This window comes from Ictidomys tridecemlineatus, chromosome 2, assembly GCF_052094955.1.
Source record: "Ictidomys tridecemlineatus isolate mIctTri1 chromosome 2, mIctTri1.hap1, whole genome shotgun sequence".
NCBI lineage: Eukaryota > Metazoa > Chordata > Mammalia > Rodentia > Sciuridae > Ictidomys > Ictidomys tridecemlineatus.
In genome coordinates, this window is record NC_135478.1 from 69,111,478 (window position 1) to 69,138,105 (window position 26,628).

General features: G+C 51.3%; 1 long non-coding RNA gene and 1 pseudogene across 1 annotated transcript; both read right to left on the reverse strand.

Moving 5' to 3' along the window:
* Positions 1-400: 400 nt before the first annotated feature.
* On the reverse strand, positions 401-19,327 carry LOC144369824 (uncharacterized). The gene is made up of 2 exons (XR_013429612.1): positions 19,136-19,327; positions 401-1,067 (listed from the first exon to the last, which is right to left on the reverse strand). It is a non-coding gene; the product is annotated as an uncharacterized LOC144369824 (long non-coding RNA).
* Positions 19,328-22,417: 3,090 nt separating this feature from the next.
* On the reverse strand, positions 22,418-25,763 carry LOC144375140 (OTU domain-containing protein 4 pseudogene; annotated as a pseudogene).
* Positions 25,764-26,628: the final 865 nt, after the last annotated feature.

Here is a 26,628-nt window from a genome sequence, read left to right on the forward strand (position 1 = left end):
CTAGTTTTATTTTTCTACATATTCCACTATGACTTTCTATCATTCTGTTTCTGTGATAGAGTCAGAAGCTTATGGGAACCTGTGAAGCCATGAGCCAAAAATTAATCTGCCCTCCTATAACTTGTTCCTGTCACGTAAAATGGTCACAATGAAGAAGATCTGACCACCACAAATGGGACAGTTGCAGAGCACATTAGTGTTTCTTGTAGTTCTGCCCAGCATGAAATACTGAGGGGAGTCCTAAGACTTAAGAAGGGTAAGAGATGGGAACTTGAGAACCTGGGAAATTAATATCTCTGCTAAAGGTACTTACATAGCTGAACATAAATCCTAACAATGACATATCCTTGTATTTTAGTTTCTAACATATTATATTATAAATTAAAAACAGGAGAAAAAATTTCATAGTTTGAATCAATAATGGAAATGAACACAAAAATTCCAGTGTGCACATCATAATTGTGACAACAGCATCATAAACAATAAGGAAGAGATGAGGGTAGGAGGAGAAGGAACGTGGTAATAGAACTCAGGCATATGTTGGTATTGATGTAAAACACATAGAAACCACTATAAAAATGAATTTCAAATATAGATAAAAGGATATAAAAGGTAACAAAAGTGGTATGATAGGGAATAAATAAACCAATCAAAATGGAAGCTGCTAGTGGAGCAGTGAGGAACCTAAAACAAAAAAAAAAACACATGTAAAAAACAGCCCATTGGCAGAAGTCTTTCATTATCTGTGATGACATTAGATGGAACAGATGAGTCTTGGTTTCTAAATACCTAAGAAGCCTGCGTCCACACAAAGTTTCACACAATTTCTCTACAATATTGCATTAGGGAGATAAGCTTGGGTTTGATGGATTCTCTTCTAACAGAAACAATGCACCTGGTAACACAAACTTGACCTGCCATGACTTCCCATGCTCTGTCAATGCCACCAGTCAGACACAGGACAGGACACCTTTTGGCACAACTGGCACAGAATGAGGCTGGACACCCTTGCAATAGGCTCTCCAGTGACAGAAGATTTGGGGTCCTCAGGAGGCAGGCTGTGAAACCTAAACAAGAAAGAAGCAGTGGAGGGGCATTCAGAGGAATCCAGGAGAGAAGCTGGGGTTGTACAGAGTTCAGGAGTGAGGCCAGTCCTGGGAGTGAACAGGAGGAATGGGCATCAGGAGAGTTTAAACTTTGTCTGAGGTTGCAGTAACCACATTCTGAGGGTCAGACTAACACATGGTCACCCCCAGGACACTGGCAAGAGCCAAAGCACAAGAGGACCTCACCTGTAAAATGCACTGAAGGAAGCTGATTGTATGTGTAAGCATGGCAGACCATGCTGGTTGAATTTCCTTAGGGAGAACATGCTAAAGTCCAGATGCTGTAGGAGAGATCACAGTGTGAGAAGATGGGGCTCCTAGGAACTATTTCCTTCTCCCAGCATGACTGCATGTGCCTCCTGCTAATCTCAGAGGACTATTTATCACTGACCAGAAGTCATCCCCGGGAAGGCTTCTCTATTCTAGGGTCCTCTAAAGATACCTACACAGTTTTCTCTGGCATTTCCTCCCACCTCTAGCCATACATACCTTTCCTTAGAAAGAATTTCCTATGTGGTCTTGCATGAGGGAGGGGGGCACATGGTAACTTCTCCCTCCACCCTGGCTAAGGCTGTATACAACTCCCAGAAACCCAGAAGAAATGGGTCTCCCGCCATCAGGGGCGACTCTCCTCTACACTGCTGCAGTTGTATAAGATCTCCACTCCTATACCCAGGTGGGAGGCGTGTCTTGCCTGGAGGGGCGAGTCCCCTCTACCCTAGCTGCTACAGTATATGAAGGTCTTCCCACTAGAGGGGGAAGTCTGCTGTACCCTGGCAGCAGCAGTATAGGAGCTCCCCCTGACATCCAAATGGGAAGGATCTCCCGCCTAGAGTGGTGAGTCCCCTCTACCCTGGCTGCAGCTGTGTATGAGCTCCCCAGACACCCAGATGAGAGGCATCTCCCACATGGAGGGGTGAGTCCCCTCTAACCTGGCTGCGGCAGTATACAAGCCAGGTGGTAGAGGTCTCCCACATGGAGGGCAAGTAACCTCTACCTCTATATGAGCACCCCAACGCCCAGTGAGAGGGCTCTCCTGCCTGGAGGGGCGAGTGGCCTTCTACCCTGGCTGGGGCAGTATTCTAGCTCACCCCAACTCCCAAGTGGGAGGGCTCTCCCACCTGGAGGGGCCAGTCCCCTCTACTTTGGCTGGTGCCACATAAGGGCTCCCAGGCACTCTGGTTGGAGGTGACTCACATCTAGAGGGGCAAGTACTCTATCCTGGCTGCGGGAGTATATGAGCTCCCCCTGACACCCAGATGGAAGGGGTCTCCTGCCTGCGATGGTGTAGGGGCTCCCCTAGACACTCAGGTGGGAGGGGTCTCCCGCCTGGAGGGGCGAGTCCCCTCTACCATGGCTGCAGCGGTATATGAGCTCCCCCTGACACCCAGGTGGGAGGGGTCTCTTACCTGGAGGGGCGAGTCCCTGCTACTCTGGGTGCAGTGGTATATGAGCTACCCCCAACATCAGGGTGGAGGGGTCTCCTGCCTAGAGGGTCGAATCCCCTCTACTTTTGCTGCAGCGGTGTAGAAAATCCCCCAGACACCTAGATGGAGAGGTCTCTCGCATGGAGGGGCAAGTACCCTCTATCCTGGCTGTGCTGGTATCTGAGTATGCCAGACACATGGGGGAAGGAGTCTCCTGCCTGGAGGCGCCAATCACCTCTACCCTGGCTAAAGTGGTATACAAAATTTCAGTGACACCTAGGTGGGAGGGGTTTCCTCCCTGGAGGGGCAAGGCCCCTCTACCCTCTCTGCAGAGGGTATAAGAGTTCACTCAGACACCCAGGTGGAAGGGGTCTCCCGCCTGAAGGGGCAAGTACCCTCTACCTGGCTGCGGGGGTATATGAGCTCTGCGCGATGCCCAGGTAGGAGAGGTTTCTTGCCTGGAGATGTGAGTCCTCTCTACCACATGGGGCAGTATGCTAGCTCCCCAACACCCAGTTGGAAGGGGTCTACAGCCTGGAGGAGCGAGTCCCTGCTACCCTGGCTACAGCTGTATACAAGCCCACCCGCCACACACAGGTGAGAGGGGTCTCCCTCCTTGAGGTTAGAGTCCCCTCTACCCTGGCTAAGGCTGAATACAAGATCACCTTGACACCAACGTGGGAGAAGTCTCACGCCTGGAGGAGCTAGTCTCCTCTATTGGGGCTGCAGCAGTATAAGAGCTCACCACGACACACACTGGGGAAGGATCTTCTACCAGAAGGGGCAAGACCGCTCTACCTTGACTGCAACGGTATACAAGCTCCTGAAGACACCCAGGTAAGAAGGGTCTCCCGCCCGGAAGGGCAAGTTTCCTCTACCCTGGCTGCAGGGGTACAAGAGCCCCCTCCGACACCCAGAAAGGAAGGGTCTCCCACCTGGAGGGGCGAATCCCCTCTACCGTGGCTGCAGAGGTATAAGAGTTCCCCCAGGCACCCAAGTGGGAGGGGTCTCCTGCTTTGAGGAGCAAGTGCACCCTATCCTGGCTGTGGAGGTATATGAGCTTTCCAGTCACCAAGGTGGGAGGGGCCTCTTCCCTGGAGGGGCGAGTCCCCTCTGCCCTGGCTGCATAAAAGCTCTTCCACCATACCCAAATGGGAGGGGTCTCCCGCCTGAAGGGGCTAGTCCTCTCTTCCCTGGGTGTGGTGGTATACTAGCTTTCACTGACACCCAGGTGGGAAGGGTGACACCCTTCCTGGAGAAGCTAGTCCCCTCGATCCTGGCTGAGGCAGTATACAAACTCCCCCCAAACGCAGATGGGAGGGATCTTTCAATTGGAGGGGCAAGTCCTGTCTACCCTTGCTGCTAGGTATAAGAGATCCCCATGACACCCTGGTGGGAGGTGTCTCCTGCCTGGAGGGGCAAGTACCCTCAACCCTGGCTTCAGCGGTATATGGTATATCCCACTCATACACCCAGGTGGGAGGGGTCTCCCGCCTGAAGGGAAAAATCCCCTCTATCCTGGAGGCAGAGGTATAGGAGCCCCTCAGACACCCAAGTAGGAGGGGTCTCCCGCCTAGAGGGGAGAGTCCCCTCTACCCTGGCTAAGGTTGTATACCAGCTTCCCAAGACACCCAGGTGGGAGGGGTCTCCTGCCTTGAGAGGTGGGTCCTCACTACCCTGGCTTCAGCGGTACATGGGATCCCCCACCTAGACATCCAAGTGGGAGTGGCCTCCTGCCTTTAGGAAAGAGTCCCCTTTACCCTGGTGGCAGAATATAGGAGCCCCTCAGACACCCATATGGGAGGGGTCTCCTGCCTGGAGGGGCAAGTCCCCTCTAGCCTGGCTGAAGCTTTATAGGAGCTCTCCTGGACACCCAGATGGGAGGGGTCTCTCGAGTGGAGGGGCGAGTTCCCTCAACCCTCACTGAGTCTGTTTTATGCACCCCCGACACCCAGGTGAAGGGGGTCTCTGGCCTGGAGGGGCAAGTCCCCTTTACCCTGGCTGCAGCAGTATATGACCTCCTCCCAACACCCAGGTGGGAGGGGGCTTCTGCCTCGAGGTGCGACTACCCTCTACCCTGGCTTTGACTGTATAGAAGCTCTCTCTGACACCTAAGTGAGAGGGATCTCTCGACTGGAGGGGTGAGTCCCCTCTACCCTGGCTGCAGTGGTATATTAGCTTTTACTGAAACCCTGTTGGAAGGGGTCTCCTGCCTGGAGGGGTGAGTCCCCTCTACCCTGGTTGTGTCGATATAAGAACTCCCCCTGAAACCCAGGTGGGAGGAGTCTTCCGCCTAGAGGGGCGAGTTGCCTCTACCCCAGCTGCAGCTATATATGAGCCCCCCTCCCAGACACCCATGTGGGAGGGGACTCCTTCCTGGAGGGGCTAGTCCCCTCTACACTGGCTAAGGCTGAATACCTTAGGTGGGAGGGGTCTTCTGCCTGGAGGCGCTAACCCCCACTACCCTGGCTCTGCTGTATAGCAGCTACCGAGACAACCAGGTATGAGGAGTCTGCCGCCTGGAGAGTAGCATCCCCTCTACCCTGCATGCAGCGGTTTAGGAGCTCCCCTGGATATACAGGTGAAAGGGGTCTCTGGCCAAGAGGGGCGACTTCCTTCTACCCTGGCTGCAGCCGCATAGGAGCCCATCCAGGACACCCAGGTGGGAGAGGTCTTCCGCCTGGAGGGATGAGGCCCCTCTACCTTGGCTGCAGAAGGTATATGAGCTCCCTCAGACACCCAGAAGAGAGGGATCTCCTGCCTAGAGGGGCGAGTTCCCTCTACCCTGGTGGTGGCAGTATATGAGTTCCCCCCATTCCCAAGTGGGAGGGGTCTTTTGCTTGGAGCAGCGAGTCTCCTCTACCTTGGCTGCTGGCTTATAGTAGCTTCCCCTGGCACCCTGGTGGGAGGGGTCTCCCACCTGGAGGGGCAAGTACCCTCAACTGAGTTGCGGTGGTATATGTGCTCTCCCTGACACCCAGGTGAGAAGGGGCTCCCGCCTGGAGGGGCGAGTTTTCTCTATCCTGGCTAAGTTGGTATACAATTTTCCCCTGACACCTAGGTCAGAGTGGTCTTCTGCCTGGAGAGGCGAGTCTCCTCTACCTTGGCTTTGGAGGTATAGTAGCTCACCACTACACTCAGGTTGGAGCAGTCTCTCACTTGGAGGGGCGAATTCTCTCTATTTTGTCTGGTGCCATATGAGAGTTCTTAGGACACCCAGGTGTCCCTGGCTGCAGCAGTATTCAAGTTCTCCTCCAACACCCAAGTTAGAGGGGTCTACCAACAGGAGGGGCGAGTCCCCTCTACCCTGGCTGCAGAGGTATAGGAGCTTCACAATACACACAGGTGGGAAGGTTCCCCTACTGGAGGGGTGATTCCCTGCTACCCTGGCTGCAGCCATATATGACCCCTCCCACCGGGCACCAAGGTGTGAGTGGTCTGACGCCTGAGAGACAAGTCCCCTCTTCCAAGGCTAAGGCAGAATACAATCTGGGAAACCTAGGTGGGAGAGCTATGTTGTCTGGAGGAGCTAGTCCCCTTTCTCTGGATATGGCAGTGTATGAGCTCCCACAGACACCCAGGCGGGAGTGGTCTCCTGCATGGAAGAGGGAGTCCCCTCTACCCTGGCTGTGGCTGTATGCAAGCTCCCCCTGGCACCATGGTGGGAGGGGTCTACTGCCAGGAGGGGCAAGTACCCTCTACACTGGCTGCGGTGGTATATGAGCTCGCCCCAACACACAGGTGAGAGAGGTATCCCGCCTGGAGGGGCAAATACTCTCTACCCTGGCTAAGGTGGTATACAAGCTCCCCCCACACATACACCCTGATGGGAGTGGTCTCCCCCCTGGAGGTGGTGATATAGGACCCCCTGTCTGTGGTGATATAGGACCTCCCCCTGACACCCAGTTGGGAAGTGTCTTCCTCCTGGAGCAGAGAGTCCCCTCTACCCTGGCTTCAGACATATACAGGTTCCCCCAGACATCCAGGTGGGAGGTGTCTCCCGCCTGGAGGGGCAAGTCCCCTCATGCCTGGCTAAGGCGGTATACAAGCTCCCCTAGAAACACAGGTGGGAGGGGTCTCCCGCCTGGAGTGGTAAGTCCCCTCTACCCTGCCCGCAGCTGTATATGGGCTCCCCTGACAACAAGGTTGTGAGATCTCCTGCCTAGTGAGGCGAGTCCCCGCTATCTTGTCTGCAGAAGTATAAGAGCAGCCCCCTCATAGCCAGATAGGAGGGGTCACCTACCTGGAGGGGCGTGTCCACTGTACCCTGGCTGCTGCAGTGTAGGAGCTCCCATGACAACCAAGTGTGAGGAGTCTCTAGCCTGGAGCTAGAGTCCCCTCTACACAGCCTGCAGCAGTATAGAAGTTTCCCTTAATACCCAGGTGGAAAGGGACTCCTGCCTGGAGGGGCGAGTCCCTGCTACCCTGGCTGCAGTGGTATATGAGCTCCCCTGGACACTCAGGTGGGAAGGGTCTCCCGCCTGAAGGTGCGAGTCTCCCCTCTACCCTGGTTGGGGCATCATACTAGCTCCCTCAGATACCAAGTTGGGAGGGTCCTCCCACCTGGAGAGGCAAGTCCCCTCTATCCTGGCTGTAGAGTTATATGATTTCCCCCAGACACCCAGGTGAAAGGGGTGTCCTGCCTTGAGGGTCGAGTCCCTGCTACCCTTGCTGCAGCTTTATATGTGGCCCCTTCCCACACCCAAGTGGGAGGGGTCTCTTGCCTAGAGGGGAGAGTCTGCTCTACCCTGGCTGTGGCAGGATTAGAGCTCCACCTGAAAACCAGGTGAAAGGGGTCTCCCTCCTGGAGGGGCCAGTCCCTGCTACCCTGGCTGCAACTTTATACCTGACCCCCAACACCCAGATGTGAGTGGTCTCTGGCCTGGAGGAGCAACTCTCCTCTACCCTGGCTGCAGCGGTATATGAGCTCCCCCTGACACCCAGGTGGAATGGGTCTTCCACTTGGAGGGGCAAGTCCGCTCTACACTGGCTGCAGTGGATACAAGCTCTCCCAGACACCCAGGTGGGAGGGGTCTCCTGCATGGAGGGGTGAGTCCCCTCTACCATGGCTATGGTGTTATAGGAGCTTCCACGCGTACCCAGGTGGGAGGGGTCTCCCACATGGAGGGGCGAATCCCCTCTAGCCTGGGCTGCTGTGGTTTAGGAGCTCCCATGACAACCAGGTTTGAGGAGTCTCCCGGCTCGAGGGTAAAGTACTCTCTACCCGGCCTTTGGTGGTTTTGGAGCTCTCCTGGATACCCAGGTATAAGGGGTCTCACACCTGGAGGGGCGAATCACTTCTACCCTGACTGTGACAATATAGGAGCGTCCCCTGACACCAGGTGGGAGGGGTCTCCCTCCTGAAGGGGCGAGTTCCCTCCACCCTGGTTGCAGAGGAATAGGAGCTCCTCCCTCAACACCCAGGTAGTGGGAGGGGTCTCCCCCCTGGAAGGGCGAGTCCCCTCTACCATGGCTGTGGTGGTATAAGAGCTCCCCCTGATACACAGAGGGGAAGGGTCTCCAGCCTGAAGCAGCAAGTCTCCTCTATCATAGCTGGGGAGATATACAAGCTCCACCAGACACCCAGGTGGGAGGTGCCTCCCACTTGGAGGGGCAAGTTCCCTATTCCCTGGCTAAGGCGGTATATAAGCTCCCCCCAAACACAGTTGGGAGGCATGTCCCTCCTGGATAGGCGAGTCCCCTCTACCCTGCCTGCAGCAGTACATGAGTTCCCCTACCCTGACATACTTGTGGGAGGGGTCTCCTGCCTGGAGGGGTGAGTCTTCTCTACCTTGGCTGGAGCGGTATACTAGCCCCCCCATACCAAGGATGGAGGGGGTCTCCTGCTTTTAGGGGTGAGTTCCCTCTACCCCAGCTATGGTATAGGAGCTCTCCCCAGACACGGAGGTGGGAGAGGTCTCCAGCCTGGAGAGGCGAGTCCCCTCTACCCTGGCTACAGAGACATAAGCATTCCCCAAGACACCCTGGTTGGAGGGGTCTTTCACCTGGGAGGAGAGAATCCCCTCTACCCTGGTTTCAGAGGTATATGAACTCCCCCCATACCAAGGTGGGAGAGGTCTCTTGCCTGGAGGGGCGAGTCCCCTCTACCCTGACTGGGGCTGGTTACAAGCTTCCCCTGACAACCAGGTGAAAGTGGTCTCCCTTCTGGAGGGGCGATTTTCTGCTACCCTGGATGCAGCTGTTTGGGAGTCCTCCCCCCCACACACAGACACCTAGGTGGAAGTAGTCTTCTTCTTGGAGGAGCAAGTCCCAACTACCCTGGCTGCAGCATTATATTAGCTCCCCTACCCTGACACTCCGGTGAGACGGGTCTCTTCTCTACTCTCCCTGGGGTGGTATACTAGCTCACATCAACACCAAGATAGAAGGGGTCTCCTGCCTTTAGGGAGACCTTAGCTGCTGAAGTATAGGAGCTCTCCCCAGACACCCAGGTGGGAGGGATCTCCTACCCAGAAGGGCAAGTCCCCTCTCCCCTGGCTGTGGCAGTATAGGAACTCCCGCTTCACTCAGGTTACAGGGGTCTCGCGACTGGATGCGTGAGTCCCCTCTACCCTGGCTGCGGCGGTATAAGAGCTCCCCCTGACACTCAGGTGAAAGGGGTCTCCTATGGAGGTGTCAGTATCCTCTACCCTGCCTGTAGTGGTATATGAGTTCCTCTCGAAACCCAGGTGAGACACGTCTCCCACTTGGAAGGGTGAGTCCCTTCTACCCTGGCTGCAGCCATATATGAGCTCCCCCAGAAACCCAGGTGGGAGTGGTCTTCCGTTGGGGGGCCAGTACCCTCCAACCTGGCTGCAGTGCTATAGGAGCTTCTGCCAACACCCAGGTGGGAGGGGTCTCCTGCCTAGATGGGCGAGTCCCCTTTACCCGGACTGCAGCAGTGTATAAGCTCACCCGGACACCCAGGTGGAAGGGTTCCCACCTGAAGAGGCTAGTCTCTTCTACCCTTGCTGTGGTGGTATACTAGCTTTCCCTGACACCCAGGTGGAAGGGGTGTCCTGCCTTGTGAGGCGAGTACACCCTACCCTGGCTGCAGAGGTATAAGAGCCCCCACACACACACCCAGGTGGGAGAGGTGTCCCACATGGAGGGGCGAGTCCCCTGTACCCAGGCTGCTCCAGTATACAAGCTCCCCATGACACCGAGGTGGAGGGGTGTCTGCCTAGAGGGGTGAATCTCCTCTATCCTGGCTAAGGTGGTATACACGCTCCATGCAACACCCAGTCAAGAGGAGTCTCCTGCCTGGATAAGCGAATCCCCACTACTCTGGCTGCAGCAGTATACAAACTCCCCACCACCACCACCACCACACCCAGGTGGGAAGGGTTTCCGGCCTGGAGCGCGAGTCTTTTCTACCCTGGCTGCTGTGGTATAGGAGCTACCCATGAAAACCAATTTAGAGGGATCTCCCGCCTGCAGGGGTGTGTCTTCTCTTCCCTGGCTAGAGTGGTATATTAGCTCCCCCCCCACCACACACACCAAGGTGTGAGAGGTTTCCCCGCCTTGAGTGGCGAGTCTCCTCTACCCTGGCTGCTGCAGTATAGAAACTCTCCCGCCAACACCCAGGTTAGAGGGGTCTCCTGACTGGAGGGGCAAGTCCCCTCTACCCTGGCTGCGGGGGCATAAGAGCTTGCAGACACCCATATTGGAATGGTCTCCTGCCTGGAGAGGCAAGTTCCCACTATTCTGGCTAATGTGATATACAAGATCCTACGGATACTCAGGTTGGAGGGGTCTCCCGCTGGAGGAGCCAGACACCTCTAATCTGATTGAAGCGGTATACTACCTCCCCCCGGACACCCTGGCTGCAGCGGTAAAAGAGGGGTCTCCCCTCTAGCCTGACTGCAGCGGTATAAGAGCTTTCCCCAACTCCAAAGTGGAAGGGGTCTTTGGCCTAGAAGGGCAAGTTCCCTCTAGCCTGGCTGTGGCAGTATCTGAGCTCCCCCAATTCCCAGGTGGGAGAGGTCTCCCGCCTAGAGGGGTGAGTCCTTTCTACCCTGGCTTCAGTGGGATATGAGCTCCCCCTGACTCCCAGGTGAAAGGGGTCTCCGCCTGAAGGGATAAGTCCACTCTACCCTGACTGCGGCAGTAATGGAGCCCCGGGCCACCCTCAACACCCAGGTGGGAGAGTTCTCTTGCCTAGAGAGGTGAGTCCCCTCTACCCTGGCTGCAGTGGGATATGAGCTTCCCCAGACACACAGGTGAAAGGTGTCTCCCACCTGGAGAGTGGAGACCCTGTTACCCTGGCTACAGTGGTATAGGAGCTTCCCCCCCCCCAACACACACACACTCAGTTGGGAGGTATCTCCTGCCTTGAGGGGTGAGTCCGCTGTATCCTGGCTAAGGCTGAATACAAGCTCACCTAGACACCAAGTTGGGAGTGGTCTTTCGCCTGGAGGAGAGAGTATCCTCTACCCTGTCTGCTGAGCTATAGGAGCTCATAGGAACACACAGGTGGGAGGAGTCTTCCGCTTGGAGAGGAGGGGCAAGTCTGCTCTACCCTGGTCGCAGAGGTATAGGAGCTCCCCCACACACACATAGAGGCATAGAGGTGGGAGGGGTCTCCGGACTGGAAGGGTGAGTTCATTCTACCCTGTCTGCAGAGGTTTAAGAGCTCCTGGAGTCACCCAGATGGGAGGTGTCTCCAGCCTGGAGGGGCCAGTCCCCTTAACCCTGGCTGCAGCAGGATACAAACTCCCCCCAAAAACCCAGGTGGGAGGGGCCTCCCGCCTGGACATGAAGGCCCCTCTACCCTAGCTGAGGCGGTGTATCAGATCACCAAGACACCCAGGTGGGAGGGGTCCCTCACCTGGTGGGGCTAGTCTCCTATATCCTGGCTGTGGCAATATATGAGCTCCCCTTGACACCCAGGTTGGAGGGCCTACCAACTGGAGGGGCGAGTCCCCTATACTCTGGCTCTGAGGGTATACAAGCTGCTACAGACACCCAGGTGAAATTGTTTTCCTACCTGGAAGGGAGAGTACCCTCTATCCTGACTAGGGCAGTATAGGAGCCTGCCCACCAGAAACCCAGGTGGGAGGGGTCTCCTGCCCATAGGGTCGAGTCCCCTCTACTCTGGCTGTGGCAGTAAAGGAACTCCCTGAAACAACTAGATGGCAGCGGTCTCCTGCATGGAGAGGCGAGTCACCTCTACCCTGGCTTCAGCAGGATATGAGCTCCCCCAACACCCAGGTGGGAAGGGTCTACCGCCTGGAGGGGCGAGTCCTTTCTACCCTGGTTGAAGAGGTATAGTACTTCCCTGAGACATCAAGGTTAAAGGGGTCTCCACCTGGAGGGGCGAGTCCCTGCTACCCCGGCTGCAGCTGTATACTAGCCCCAACCCCCCAGACACCAGGTGGGAGAGATCTCTTGCCTGGAGAGGCGAGTTCCCTCTACCCAAGTTGGGGTGGTATACTAGCTCCCCCCGACACCCAGGTTGAAGGGGTCTCTCGCCTGGAGGGGCGAGTCCCCTCTAGCCTGGCTGCAGAGGTATATGAGCTCCCCAACACCCAGGTGGGAGGGGTCTTTTGACTGGAGGGATGAGTCCCCTCTACCCTGGCTGTTGCGGTATAGGAGCTAACCCCAATACCCAGGTTGGAGGGCCTTCGGCCTGGAGGCGCAAGTCTCTTCTACTTTGGCTGGTGCCATATAAGAACTCTCAGGACTCCCAGGTGGGAGGGGTCTCCCTCCTGTAGGGGCGACTCCCCTGTACCCTGGCTGCGGTGGTAATTGAGCTCTCCCTGAAACCCAGGTACGAGCAGTCTCCCGACTGGAGGGGCGAGTCCCTGCTACCCTGGCTGCAGTGGATACGAGGCCCCCCACCCCATAACACCCAGATGGGAGGGGGTCTTCCCCCTGGAGGAACGAGTCCCCTCTACCCTGGCTGTTGTGGTAATTAAGCTCTACCTGACACCCAGGTAGGAGGGATCTCCCAACTGGAGAGATGAGTCTCTGCTACTCTGACTGCAGCAGTATAGGAGCCCCCACATGACACCCAGGTGGGAGGGGTCTTCGTCCTGGATAGGGGAGTCCTCTCTAGCCTAAATGCAGAAGTATAGGATCTCCTACACACATACCCAGATGGGAGGGACCTCCCCTCTGGAGGGGTGAGTCCCCTCTACCCTTGCTGCAGGGATATAAGAGCCCCCTCCGATACCCAGGAGGGAGGGGTCTCCCGCCTGCAAGCGCAAGTCCCTTCTACCCTGGTTGGGGCGGTATACTAGCTCCCTGACCTACAGGTGGGTGGAGTCTCTAGCCTAGAGAGGCGAGTCCCTGCTTCCCTGGCTGTGGTAGTATATGAGCCCCCCCCCCCCAGGACACCCAGATGGGAGAGGTCTCTTGCCTGGAAGGTCGAGTCCCCTCTAGCCTGGCTTCAGCAGTATAGGAGTTCCCCTGGACACCCATGGGCGAGGGGTCTCCAGCCTGGAGGCAAAAGTCCCCTCTACCCTGGTTGGGGCAGTTTCTAGCCCTCCCATCCAGGTGGGAGGGGTCTCCGGCCTGCAGGGGCAAGGCCCCTCTACCCTGCCTACAGAGTATAGGAGTTCCCCAGACACCCAGGTGAAAGGGGTCTCTAGTCTGGATGGGCGAGTCCCTGCTACCATGGCTGCAGCTGTATAGGAGCCCTCCACTGGATACCCATGTGGGAGGGGTCTCTTTCCTGGAGGAGCCAGTCCCCTCTACCTGGCTGCAGAGGTGTAGGAGCTTTCCCTGACACCCAGGTTTGAGGGGTCTTCTGCCTAGAGGGGCAAGTCCTCTCTACCATGGCTGCAGCGCTATAAGAGCTTCCCCAGACACTGACGTGGGAGTGGTCTCCCGAATGGAGGGGTGAGTCCACACTTCCCTGGCTGCTGTGGTATAGGAGCTCCTCTTAACACCCTGGTGGGAGGGGTCTCCTGCCTGAAGGGGCAAGTTCCCTCTACCCTGGCTATATGGTATAGGAGCTCCCCCCAACACACACCCAGGTGGGAGGGGTCTCCTATCTGGAGGGACGAGTCCCCTCTACCTTGGCTGCAGAGGTATAAAAGCTCCAACCCCCACACCCAGTAAGGGAAGGTTTCCTGCCTGAAGGAACAAGTCCCCTCCACCCTGACTCTTGCAGTATAGGAGCTCCCATAACAACCAATTGTGAGGAGTCTGCTGCCTGGAGGGTACAGCCCCCTCTATCCTGCCTGTGGCAGTATAAGAGCTCCTGCAGACACCCAGGTGGAAGGGACCTGACACGTGGAGTGCTGAGTCCCCTCTACCTGGCCGGTATAGGAGCTCCCCCTGAACATCCAGGTGGGAGGGGTCTCCCATATAGAGGGGCGAGTTCCCCTCTACCATAGCTGTGGCGGTATACAACGTCCCCCTGACACCCTGGTGGGAGGGGTCTCCCACCTTGTACAGCAAGTAACCTTTATCTAGCTTTGGGGATATATAAGCTCCACCAGACACCCAGATGGGAGGGGTTTCCCGTCTGGAGGGCAAGTCCCCTCTACCTTGGATAAGGGAGTATATAAGCTCCTTGGAACACCCAGGTGGAAGGGGTCTCCCTCCTGGAAGGGCAAGTCCTCTCTACCCTGGCTGCTGCTGTATAGGATCTTTCCTGACACCCAGGTGGGAGAAGTCTCCCGCCTGAAGGGTAGAGTCGCCTGGATCCTGCCTGCGAAGGTATAGGAACTCCCCCCTGACACCCAGGTGGGAGGTATTTGCCACCTGGATTGGCGAGTCCCCTCCACCCTGGCTGCGGAGATATAGGAGCTCTTCGCAACACCCAGGTAGGAGGGGGTCTCTTGCTTTGAGGGGTGAGTTCCCTCTACCCTGGCTGCACCAGGTTAGGAGCTCCCCCTGACAACTAGATGAAAAGGGTCTCGGCCTGGAGGGGCCAGATCCTGCTACCCTGGCTACAACTGTATATGAGCCTCCCACACACAAACACACATAGGTGGGAGGGGTCTCCTGCCTTGAGGTGGCGAGTCCTCTCTATCCTGGCTAAGGACCCTTTTACCGGCTCCCTCCTGTGACTCACTTCTGTTGCCCTTATGGTGTGGTATCCTGATTCATTCTGGCCTGGGTTCTTCAAATGGATCCTGGTTGCTCACCACACCATCCCAACCTCCACACCACAGGTATCCCCTCACAGTGCCCAATTTTGCCCCTCCTTTGGTCCAGATCCCTCACTGAAGATCTATTCACCTGGGGCAGAGGAGCGGAATTGGCTGGCCTCTGCGCTCTGAATGTTCCCTACGGGAAACAGCCCTGCCACTTGCCTGTATCCCCTTTGCGGCCTGAACCTTGATGCCTGGCAAATTAACAGGCGCCTTGCTCCAACCCAGCCCTGAGAGATCCCCTCCCTTCCCTCCACTGCCCTCTTGCCTTGCATGCTGCCCATATCCCAATCCAGCCTTTCCTATCCCTGACATTTGCACTCCAGTCCAAGGGCCTGACCACTCACCTGATCCCCTTATCATGTTCCTCATGTCCCTTGGTGTAGTGTGGAATCTCTTCACACTGGGTCTGACCTAAGGGCCCCTTGCTTGGGCCCACCAGCATGGTCCCCTACGTGCCCCTTGAACTTCCCACTGTATCCTGGACCTCCTGCAGCTCTTTCTAACTTTCACTTTGTGTTTTCCTCTGACAATCATGTGTCTCCTTATCCTTGGGTCCCTCATCCTGGGTCGGTCTGGTGAATCCCTTGCCACTGCTCCTGGTTTGGGTCCTTGCTGTTGCCCCTCTGCACACCTACCATGAACCCCCACCGTGCCCTCCCTTTGCCCTCCTCCTGGCCCCCTTCCTTTGCCAGACCTCCTTTTGCCAGGTCCTTAGCCCTGGTTCTCATCTGGACAAGGACACCTTATGGGAAACAGAGCCGTGTTCCTCAACTAGGCCCCTTGCTCTCCCTGGATGCTTGGTCCTTCACCTGGAACCCTGACACCTGGCAGTGACCCTGGGCCTGCAGCCTGCCTGTGCCCTGCTGGATCCCCTGCCTTCCTTCCCAAGTCTTGTCCACTGTCCTGAGACCACTGCCCACTGTGTCCTCTTTTGGCCCTCCTTTTGTTCCTGTCCCTGCCAAGCCCCCTTTCCTGATCCCTTTCCCAGGATTCATACCCATGCCAAGGGAGTGGACCTGGCTTGTTAGCCCTTCTGGCTCCCTAAGGAAAAAAGTAGCCCTGCCCCTTGCCTGGGCCCTTTGGCCTCCATCAGCCCAGGTCCTACTCTCCAACCCTATCCGTGGACCTGGGCCTTGAGGCTTCCTCCCTGTGCTCCACCATCTACTCTCTCTCCTCTCCCTACCCTCCCCAGCCCTGCTCTGGTCCAGGTGCCTCCCTGAGGATCTACTTTCCTGGGGCAGAGGAGTGGAATTGGCTTGTCTCTTTTCCCTGAAGGCTCCTATGGGAAACAGAGCCCTGCCCCTTGACTGGCCCCCTTTGGCTGCCTGAAACCTGACACCTGACAATGGATATGGGGCCTTGTTTGGATCTTGATCTGCTGGATTCCCTCCCTCCCCTCCCCTGCCCTCTCGCCTTGCATGCTGCCCCAACCCAGCCCTCCAGAACCCTGACCCTTTGTGCTCCAGTCCCTGGGCCTGGCTCCTCTCCTGGGTCCCTTACTGCTTTCCTTTGTTGTGTGGCATAGTGTTGTATGGCTTCGCATGGCATCGCTTCGTGTGGGATCAGACGTGAGAGCCCCTTTCTTGTGCCACCTACCTTGTTCCCCTCAGTGCCCCTTGTGCCGCCCACCCGCCTGCTGTCTCCTCATCCTCACGTTGCCCCTTCCTCCCCTTCCCTGCTTTTTCCTTGTGCAGTTCCCTGCTTATTGGGTCTCTCATCATCTTGGGTCAGGTCCGTACATTGCCTGGACTCCTTGCTTGGTTCCTGGCTCTCGCCCCTCTCCATACCCACTATGACCTCATGTAGAGCCTTGATGTTGCCTTCCTCCTAGTGCTGCCCGCCTGCCCAGTCCTGCCCTTCCCTGCTCTGCCTTGGCATGGGACTACATCTAGGTCCCCAGCCTGGTCTCCTTGCTGGGGTTCTGGTCCCCAACCCAACAACATGCATCCTCTGGCCTATTCCCCTGTGCCTTCCTTTGGACCTCGTGTTGTCCCTGTCCCTTCTGTGTCCCTTTTCCTGATCCCTTTAGTAGGATGCACACCAGGGCCGGGGACTTGACCTGGCCTTTTGGACATTTGAGCTCTGTTTGGGAAAATGTAGCCCTTCATTTTGCCTGGGCACTTTGGCCTCCCTCATCCCAGGCCATGTTCCCCAACTCTGACATCCAGTAGTGGATCTGGATTTTGAGCCTCTCCTTGTGCCACCCACTCCCATTTCTATTCTCTCTCCCTTCCCCAACTCTGTCTGTTTTCATGAGACACTGGCCTAGGTCCTACCACTTGGCTCTCCATTCCTTGGCCTTGTCCCTTGCTTGAAACCATGACTGCCCTTCTCAAAGATCCTGTTCCTGTCCTGTGATTTCAGGCTCATTTTTCTGGCCCTCTCCTGTGCCTCCCCTCTGTTCCTCTTGTATTGTGGTATCCTGGCACTGCCTGGACCCTCCCCTCTCCCTGTTTCTATGTAGCCTGGTCTCCTCGAAGGGGTCCTTGCTCCCCAGCGACCCCACCCCCCAATTCCAGGTGCAATGTATCCCCTCATAGTGTTCTCCTTTGGTCCTGGACTCTATGTGGTTCTACTCACCTGTGGCAGAGGAGTGGAATTGGCTGGCCTCTGGGCCCTGAAGGATCCCTATGGGAAACCTAGCCAAGCCCCTTTCCTGGGCCCCCTTCACCTTACAAACCTTGACACCTGGCAGTGGACTTGGGCCTTCTGCTGACCTTGCACTGCACCATCATCTCCCTTCCCTCCCCTACCATTTAGCCTTGCATGCTGCCCCTACCCCAACCCAGCCATCCCTAACCCTGATGTTTCATGCTCCAGTATCCGGGACTGGCTGCTTGCCTGAGCCCTGAACAAGGTTCCTAGTGTTGTATGGCAGCCAGGATAGAGGGAACTCACCCTTCCATGTGGGAGGATAGAGGAAGGGAGGAGGAGAGAAAAGAGGGAAAAGAGTGAAGAGAGTGTGGAAGGGGAAGAAGGATGGAAAGAGAGTAGGAGAGAGAGGAGGGGAAAGAGAAGACGGGAAAGAGATGTGAGGAGCCAGGAAGAGGAGGGCAGGCACAGAAGGGAGAAGGCAAGTGGGGAGAAAAAGATGCACTGAGGGAAGGAAGGAGAACAGAGGGAGGTTTCAGAACTCATCCAGCAACTGCAGGAGCACAGGAGCCAGTGGGAAGACTTCTGCTGAGGTCAGCAGCTCACCTCAGCAGCCCACAGACCTGAGGTGGGATTGCCATCTTTGGTGTCTTCCCCAGGGCCCTTCTGTTCCCAGAACCCCCTGCTCTGGCCTCTCCCTAGCCTGGGCTGAGATTCCATGGGGACACCTCTGTCCCCACCTGACAAGACCAAGAAACAGTTTAGGGCTGACAGTATTACAAGTCCAGAGTTTCAACCACCAGCTCAGTACCCTAATGTCTTCATATCTGCCCCAAGAGAAACACCCTACAAAATAATTGGGAGATCAAATCAAAGGGTTGAGATAGCACTACATAAGAATCAGTTTTCTGATCAATATTGCCAGTCTGTTTTCTGATTAGGAAACTGAGGTAGTCAATGGTTAAGTCCTGTCCTGCTCTTATTGCAAGTCCATCCAGTAGGAAGGGAAGAGAAGGACAGAAGCCACCATGAAGACTGAAGGTGACCTCTAAGAAAGTCCAACCCACACACTAAGCTTGGCTTCTGTGTGGCTTGGGCAGGAACAGTGGCTGTGAGGATTCTGGGGCCTGGGATTCAAGCCTGTTGCATAGGTACTGGGAGTACATGATTTTCTCTTGTGGCTGGAAGGGGACATTTTCAGGGAGGTCCTGAGCTGGGGTCCCCTATCCTAGAAGCTGGTGTCAAAAGGCTGTAGAGGGGTTGGGACATTGGTCAGCTCAGGATTCATATAGGCAACAGATACCAACAATCTTCCTGTGAATTGGTCACATCACAGACCACAGTTATAAGGCAGAAAAGCTCAGCACACTGAGACCAGAAATAGATTTGGGCAGAGGTGCAGGGGCCAGTGTCATCCCCACACTGGAAAGGATCAGGGCACCCTTTACTGTGCCTGACCCCAACTCCTGTGAGCCCCCCATCACTGACTCACCACCCTCTACCAGCCATCTGTTTCCCTCATTCTCACTTCTTACATACAATACCCATCCTCCATTCATTCTCAGGCCTGTAGACAAGTGAAGGGGCAATTCAAATTCCCATGGCACTTCCTGTGCCCTTCCCATACCCTAAGTGCTAGAGACAGAGGGTAGCAGCAGCTCTAGAGGGGGTCAGATCACCCTGTCTCTCCTAGGGGTGTGGCTCCCAGCCCCTGCTACACTGTCCAGGGGTCTTAGAGGCCACTTAATAATTGATCTTGGCTGCAAGAATGGGCATGCAGGTCAGGTAAATAATGAGCAAAGCCCCCAACCATGGCAGAAGAGCACTTGACACAAGTTGAGGAGCTTCAGGTCCAGCCATGTGCAGTGGGGAAACAGGACTAGTTTGGGGAGAAACCTACCTGCAATCCTGCTATGACTAGGACAGAGCTGTTGGGACCAACTTGATTCTGCAAGGTGTTACCTCTGCCCCTCTGGCCATAGGCCTTGCTTCTATCCAGCCTGTCTGTTTTGTGATGTTGGCATTACCTGAGATAATAGGGAGAACACAAAGATTAAAGTATTTACTGCCTGGTACTTTACAGAAAACAACACAAAAATCTCTCCATTAAAACAATTAACTTCTTCCCAGAGTAAGCATTTATTTAAAAAGAAAGGAAGAAACACAGAAAAAGAAAGAAAGAAAGAAAGAAAGAAAGAAAGAAAGAAAGAAAGAAAGAAAGAAATTTACTTAATTCTAAGTTTTCACTCAATATGTTACATCAGAATTTTAATCACATATTTATTTTCTGCTCCTTCAGAGATATGTTCACCTAGGAAGAAAGAAAGAGAAGGAGAAAGAGAGAGAGAGAGAGAGAGAGAGAGAGAGAGAGAGAGAGAGAGAGAGAGAGAGAGATATTTCCCAAACATATTCCCTGTTTAATGGATTGTTTATTATGTGAAATCAATACATATACCAAAAAAAAACTTTATGTAAAGTAACTATTACAACAAAATGGTTTAAAATAAAATGTCTTAAGCATGATTTTTAAAAGAGTTTAATGAATAAATACTTTAATTTTAATGTAATCTAATTTTGGAAATCATCTTCTTGATTTTAAAATAGAACACTCTAAGAAAGTAAAGTACCCAGATGACAAATTCATTAAGAGATTCTCCTCTACTAACTCCAAAAATATTTATTTATTTTTTTGCATTTATCTATTTTTTTGTATTGTATCAGTTTGCATATATATATATATATAAAGTTCCACACTTGGTGTAATATAAAGTCGATTTGTAGTAAAGTTTGTTTCAAATACAATTTACATGTATATGTGACTCTGTTTCAGTATTAATTAGTTCTAATATTTTATGCGTATTCTTGTATTATAAAAAGCTTCCTTGATTACTGTAGCATATAAAGTGTTCATAATAACTTTTGGTATGTAATGATGCAAATCTCAAAAATATTTGGGCCTTCTTCAAACATGACAATGCTAAAATTTTAAAAACATCTTGACAATTCATATATATATATATATATATATATATATATATATACATACACACAAAAACACACACACACACACACATGCACACGTATACACACAACATACACACACTCTGGAGATTTTTGTTTACTACTAAAATGAATCCATAGGTAACCTTGGTGAAAATGGACAGCTTTACAATATTGAGTCTTCTAATACATGAGCAAAGATCTGACCATATTTACTTAGACTTTTAAAATATTTCTTTGAAAAATGGTTCAGAGTTTCTGTGTAGAGTATTACATATTCTGTTCGATTTAATAGTAGGACTTTTGTGGTACCTGTATTTATTAAAATTTATCTATGAACACAAAACCGAAATAATTACATTTAATGCAAATTCAGAAAGCATAGTAAAAAAAACCCCACTTATTTATCCTGAACAATTTAGCTGTACATTCAAAATTTTTACATAAAAATTAGGCCATCCACTAATTTTGAACTTATTCTCTGAAAATTTTAATATTTTAATTAATTTGTTTTCCTTGCCTCATTGTACTGTATGGAATTTGCAATTTGATGAACAGTAAGTAGTGGATATACTTGTCTCTGGATATCTCCCTTAAGCAAACTATTTGCTTTTGACAATTTCCAGATATCCTGAAACAGATGAAGCACGTTTCTCTGATTCCTAAATACTTAATCCTTTAATTGTGTGCTCAGGCACACACAGTTAAGTTTTGCTGTGCTTAGCAAAACAAAGGGGTTCTGTGAGAAACTGTGAACTCTTTGAGCTGTGTCCTTGTTGTAGTCTTGAAAAGATGGCAGAATGTTCTGCCAAGTTTAAAATCTAAATAGATATAGATATGTCATTGCCCAGAAATTAACTAACTACAACTCAGATAATAAGAAATATGGAGCACTGTGACCATGAACAAAGTTACTCAGAGAATGTTTATCCATGCTTGATAAGATTAAGCTGCCAGAAAGATGTCCTTCATTTTTGCCTTATAAAAGAAGTGGGGAAAAATAAAGCTGCTGCTTATTCTCTACTGGATGTGTGCATGTGCATGTGTCTTTCTTTATGTATCTCTACTGTACCAGGAATTAGATTGTCTGCAGGTTCTGACATTTAATTATGATTAGAAGTGAAATTTATTATTTTTTCTTGCATCTCTTAACAGACATTTGAAATATTTAATATTCATCTTTACTTTATTACTTCACTTTTATTTACTTTTTAATTCTGAAGCAAACTTTTTTCTGGAAAAACCATATTAGATTAGGATATGTTATTTGTGTGTGTGTGTGTGTGTGTGTGTGTGTGTGTGTGTGTGTGTGTACCCTTTATGCATTTCCAGATTTTGTTTAAAATATTATATTTGGAATTTTTGGATTTATACTCAAGTCTCAGGTTAGCCTTTACTGTCTACCCATTTCCAGTTATTTGATGTTTCTTTCAGATCTTTGTTTTGTTTTATTTTGTCAGGGTTATTATATTGGTCCCATAAATGGATGTAGGCAGTACTTTCTCACAGAAAAGATTACTGCATTTATGTTTACAATAATCACAACTATTCTGTGTTTGGCCTTACTTATTTCCTTCTATGTTTGAAATGGGTCACTGCAGACAGTATCTAGACCTAATTTCTTTGTGGGAAAGTCTTTAAAAATGCATTCAATTTTGGTAATATATCCATTTTTCCACTTTGTACTATTCAGATTTTGTTTTTTCTGTGTTTATATAGACATGTCCATTTCATGTAAACTTCAAATTTGCTGATAAGAATTTATGCATATTATCGATTTATGATGTTTCATTTCTATAGATCTCTTTTTATTCTATTATTATTATTTTTCCTTATTTCTCTCATCGATTTTACTTGTTCAAGTAATTACATGTATTTTTTAAATGTTTTATATTAGGCTGTTTATAAAAAATACTTTAACAAACTTATTTTCTAGTTTTTATGGGGGCAGTCACCCGATAAATAAATGAAAACAGATTGTGAATGAAGATAAATGGCAATGCCAAAAATTCACCTGCCCCTGACTCATTTCCAAAATCTCATCCAGAATGGGAATGAGGGTAAAGGGGGAGGGAGGAGATGATTCCAATTTGGGGTTTTATTTTAATGTATTTTTTTAAAGCCTCCAGAAATACTCCACCTAAGAAAGGCCTTCTGTTCTAAAACATCAGAGCAACAACCATCACGTGTGTTGTCCCCTATGGCCATCTCCCATCCCTGATCTCCTCCTATCGCCCCTATATGGACATCCTCTGACATGTCGATGGTACTGATAACCTTCATCCCGGCTTCTGCTCGGCTGCACTTTCCAGCTCTCCTCACCTCTCACGTGTTGATATCCGCCCCTACCAGAATAGCCCCAATCACATTTGTACTTCCTGCCTCCGTAAGTTTGATTATAGAACTGCTAGGATCTGCCACTTCTGAGAATATTAGACACTTCATTTTCATCTTCTGAACTCTCTTCTTTTGGTCTTTGCACTCTGCTATCCATAGAGTTGGCCCCCAGGACTGACCACATCAGCAGCAGTCTTTGGATCTTTTACTTTCTCTGGTTTTTCTTTCAGACTTTGAATGGTCCTCTTAGGCTCAAGTTTAACAGGCACAGTTTCTCTCTCTCTGTTTAGAATCTGAGAAGGAAGATGAGACTTTCCCTCTGCTCCAGGAAGTGCAGAAGCCAGGGTCAGATCTGCCTTTCGTGTCTGGGATGACTGCTCTGATCGGCCTTCATGTTTGCTGCTCACGCTTGTTTCAGGGAGAGTGTGTACAACTTCACCCCTGGCTTCTGGAAATTCATTTACTGCTAAGACTGAACCACATTCTTTAGAGAGATCCAGGTTTTCCAGAGGGAGATCCAATTCTCCTTTCTCATCAGAAGGCAGGACAATATTCTGCCTCATTACAGGATTTTCTATGAACCCCTGAAAAGGGTATCCATACCAAACATGAGGAAAGAAAGGAGGTGCAATGGGAACTGGGCCTAAGAATGGATTAGGTCCAAAGGACGGTTGTGAATACATGTTCTTGCCACTTAGTGACTCTTCATATTCAGCATGAAGAAGCTGCCCAGTGTTCTCAGATTCAAGATCAGTCTGGTAAGAGAACTGTCCATAACTTTCAGACACCTGAGATGGAGGGATAACCAGAGGTGAAGAAAATGTCAGTGGTCCGATATCTGTCTGAGGCATCTGACCATTAACACTGGCCTCAGTCTGCATAGGAAAGTGTGCATCGGTACAAGTACAATCACTTTCATTCTGAGCAGAAGGAGCTTCTTGGAACCAAGGATTATGAGGATACACAGGTACTGGGACCTTTGTGTACATCCTGCAGGCTGCCAGGTAGGCCTGGTGCAAAGGGTAAAGGTAAGAATGTGGGGCCCACATAGGACAACTATATGCCTTCACTCCAAGATTAAAGAAAAATCTAAGAATGTTCTTATCTTTAGGCAGGTCCTCCCCAGTCTGACACAGTGAATAAGGTGGTGCAATGGCTCGATCTCCCTTTTCATTATAAGGAAACCCAGGATAGAGTGGGTCTTGATAAAGGCTCAGTGTCTGAGGCAAAGGCATCAAGGGCTGGATAACTGCCTGAATTGACACAGGAACTGGAGAGGGTGTTAAATGAGCTTGAGACACAGCAGAATCAGGTCCAGTGGTCAAAGTCTGTGTCACTGATAAAACAGGAATCGGAGCAGGGACACCTGTTGGTCCAAAAGTTGTAGGCTCACTTGTCCAGGCTGGCACAGTGGCTGCTAAAGAAGGCACCGCACGAGTTAGATGTACCTCTGGAGAAACTAAAAGGGGAGCTGGATTCGAAAGAGACACATGTTCTGCTGGCTTTTGTTCTGCAGGAGATGGGCACTCTAATTTCTTTGACTTTGATGGTGATGAAATTCTTGTACATTTTTCATCACTGGTATTCTCCAATGTGCTTGACTCAGGCTTTTTATCCAAGTGAATATGTCCATGGATAGGTTCTTTGTCTTTTCGTTCTTCTATATCCATTCTCCACCTGCTTCCTTTCCTATCACTTACATGCGATGATTTTCTCTGAACACATGGGTTGCTACTCTGAGAAGTGGACTGATTCATTGATGAGCTAGAAAGAGCTGGGAAAGCCTGTTCATCTCTGTTCTGAATCTCATAGAGTAAACGAGACTCCTCTATAGCTTGCTTCTCTCTGCGCTCTTCTTGGGAGAGGCCAAAACAGTGAGATTCTCGACTTGTATGATCAAAATCTTCAACTCTCTCATGATCAGGTTTTCTTATGATCTGTGAGGGTGTCCTGCTAAGACTTTTGTGCTCACTGGAGGATTTCTGAGACTGGGACCCTGAAAAATGACAAGAGAACATAGAAGAATGTTGTCTTACTCCTGAAGGTTGCTGCAGGCGAGGAGGTAGTGCTGATGGGGCTTTTATTGGCTTGCTTGGATTCTTTGGCCCTCTGTAATCCATGTCAGAATGGAAATTTTGTCCGGAAGTGGAAGGTTTTTTCATCTTCTTTCCTGACACTGTGTTCCAGCTTTCTGGGGGAGGTGCTTTGAGGTTCTTCTGTGTAGGTTTTTTTCCCAGTTCTTCAACCAAAACTGATCCATTTTCAGAGTGTATCCCTTGAATGTCTGCATTATAAAACTTTCCATTGTGATCCAACCTAACTTGGCATTTATCTCCAACTTCATATTGTAAACCAGCAGCAATGGAATAATCACGTTTTTGTTGAGCTTGTTTAGACTTTAGCCAAATCTCATACTCGACATTTCTATATACTGCTGGATTAAGTGACTTAAGAACCTTTCTAGATAAAGGCAGGCTAGAAGAGCTCCCATTGTTCTTCAGGTGCTCATCGCCTGACAAAGGTTTAAATCCATGTACATCATTAGCAGTGGTAGTTTTACTCTTGCAACTGTCATCCTCTGAATCGGATATTTCGCTGTTGTTTTCAGTTACTTCAGAGGTACATCAGTCTTAAATACCTTCTCATACAGCAATTCATACAGGAGAGACTGACACATAGCACAACTATCTTTATACTTTATGGGATAGACAATATCATAATGATTTCCATTGAAAAAACATAGTAACACCTTTTCAGGAAAATTATTTTCAGTTATTTGTGAAGGAGAAACATTTGGTTCCCAATAAATTACAAAATCTTTCCTGTACATAAGAGAAAGGGCACTTATTTCCACTTGTCCTACCCATTCCTGTGGATTTTCCAAACGTTTTAAATACTCTCAAATGACCCTTCTATAAACGCTTCAAATTTCTCTCTGTTCTCCCGAAGATAGTGAATACAGGCCATTCTAACTTCAACATGCCGAGACTGAGAGTGCAATACCTGCTCCGCCATGGCCTGGAATAGGCACGACCCGTCCTGGGCTACCAGTTTCCGATACAAGCCCAGTTTTCGCAGATAGACGTCCCTGGGCGTCGCGTGGGGCGCCGCGCCGCCCTGGTCCCCGCCGTCGGGGGCGACGATGGCCGCCTCCATGTTGCCGGTCGCGCTGCAGGCCAGGCGCGCGGGCTAGCCCCACATGGCCGAGCCGCTGGCTGCTCGACACCCCGGCCTGGGGCAGGCGGCGGCTCCGGCTTGGGCTCGGCAAGCTGCGGCAGGCGGCGGCCCGAGGCAGCGGTCCGCGCTCTCCCGGCGCATGGAGGAGCCCTGCCGAGTGCATGGCCGCACGCGGACGCCTCCCCGGAGGGGCCACGCGCCCGGGGCACGGCGGGAGGAATGAAGGGACGCCCCGAGAGAGCAGTCACTTCCCGACCGCTCACCGCCCCGCTCCGGCGCTGGGCCGAAGGTCGCCGGCCCCACAAGTTTCCTGGTCCCGACGAGAGTGGGGCTAGGAAAGCCCCAATTACATGTATTTTTAATAAAGAAACATTTAATTTTCTCTGTATTATTTTCTTTTGTATTATTAAGTTCATATTATTTTTTATAATATTCTTGTTGAATTTGCTTATCTTTCCTTGAACATTTTGAAAAAATGTTAATTCAATTTTAGCTTTTTCTATTCTCTGATAATACATGGTTTTAAAGCTTCAGGCTCCCTCTAAAACACTGTTTCCATGCATCTCAACTTTTGATATTATTGTATTCTAATATAGTATATACCTGTTTTTTTTAAGTTCCATTGTGATCTCTGCCTTAAAACATAAAAAGATCTTTTGCTTTTAATGTTTAGCTTAACTTCACTCTGTACTCACAAAATTTTTTAATTTTATTCCTTAGAAATCTGTTAAGATTCCTTTGAAGTGCCAGTCATTCAATTTAAATGTACAGTGTGTGAGTGAAAAGACTAAGTATGTGAGGGAGACCAATAGAGTGAAGAAAGAGCCTCAAGAGCAAGAGTGGAGGGGAGGGCATTGGAAGTCCTGGGGCATAAAATCT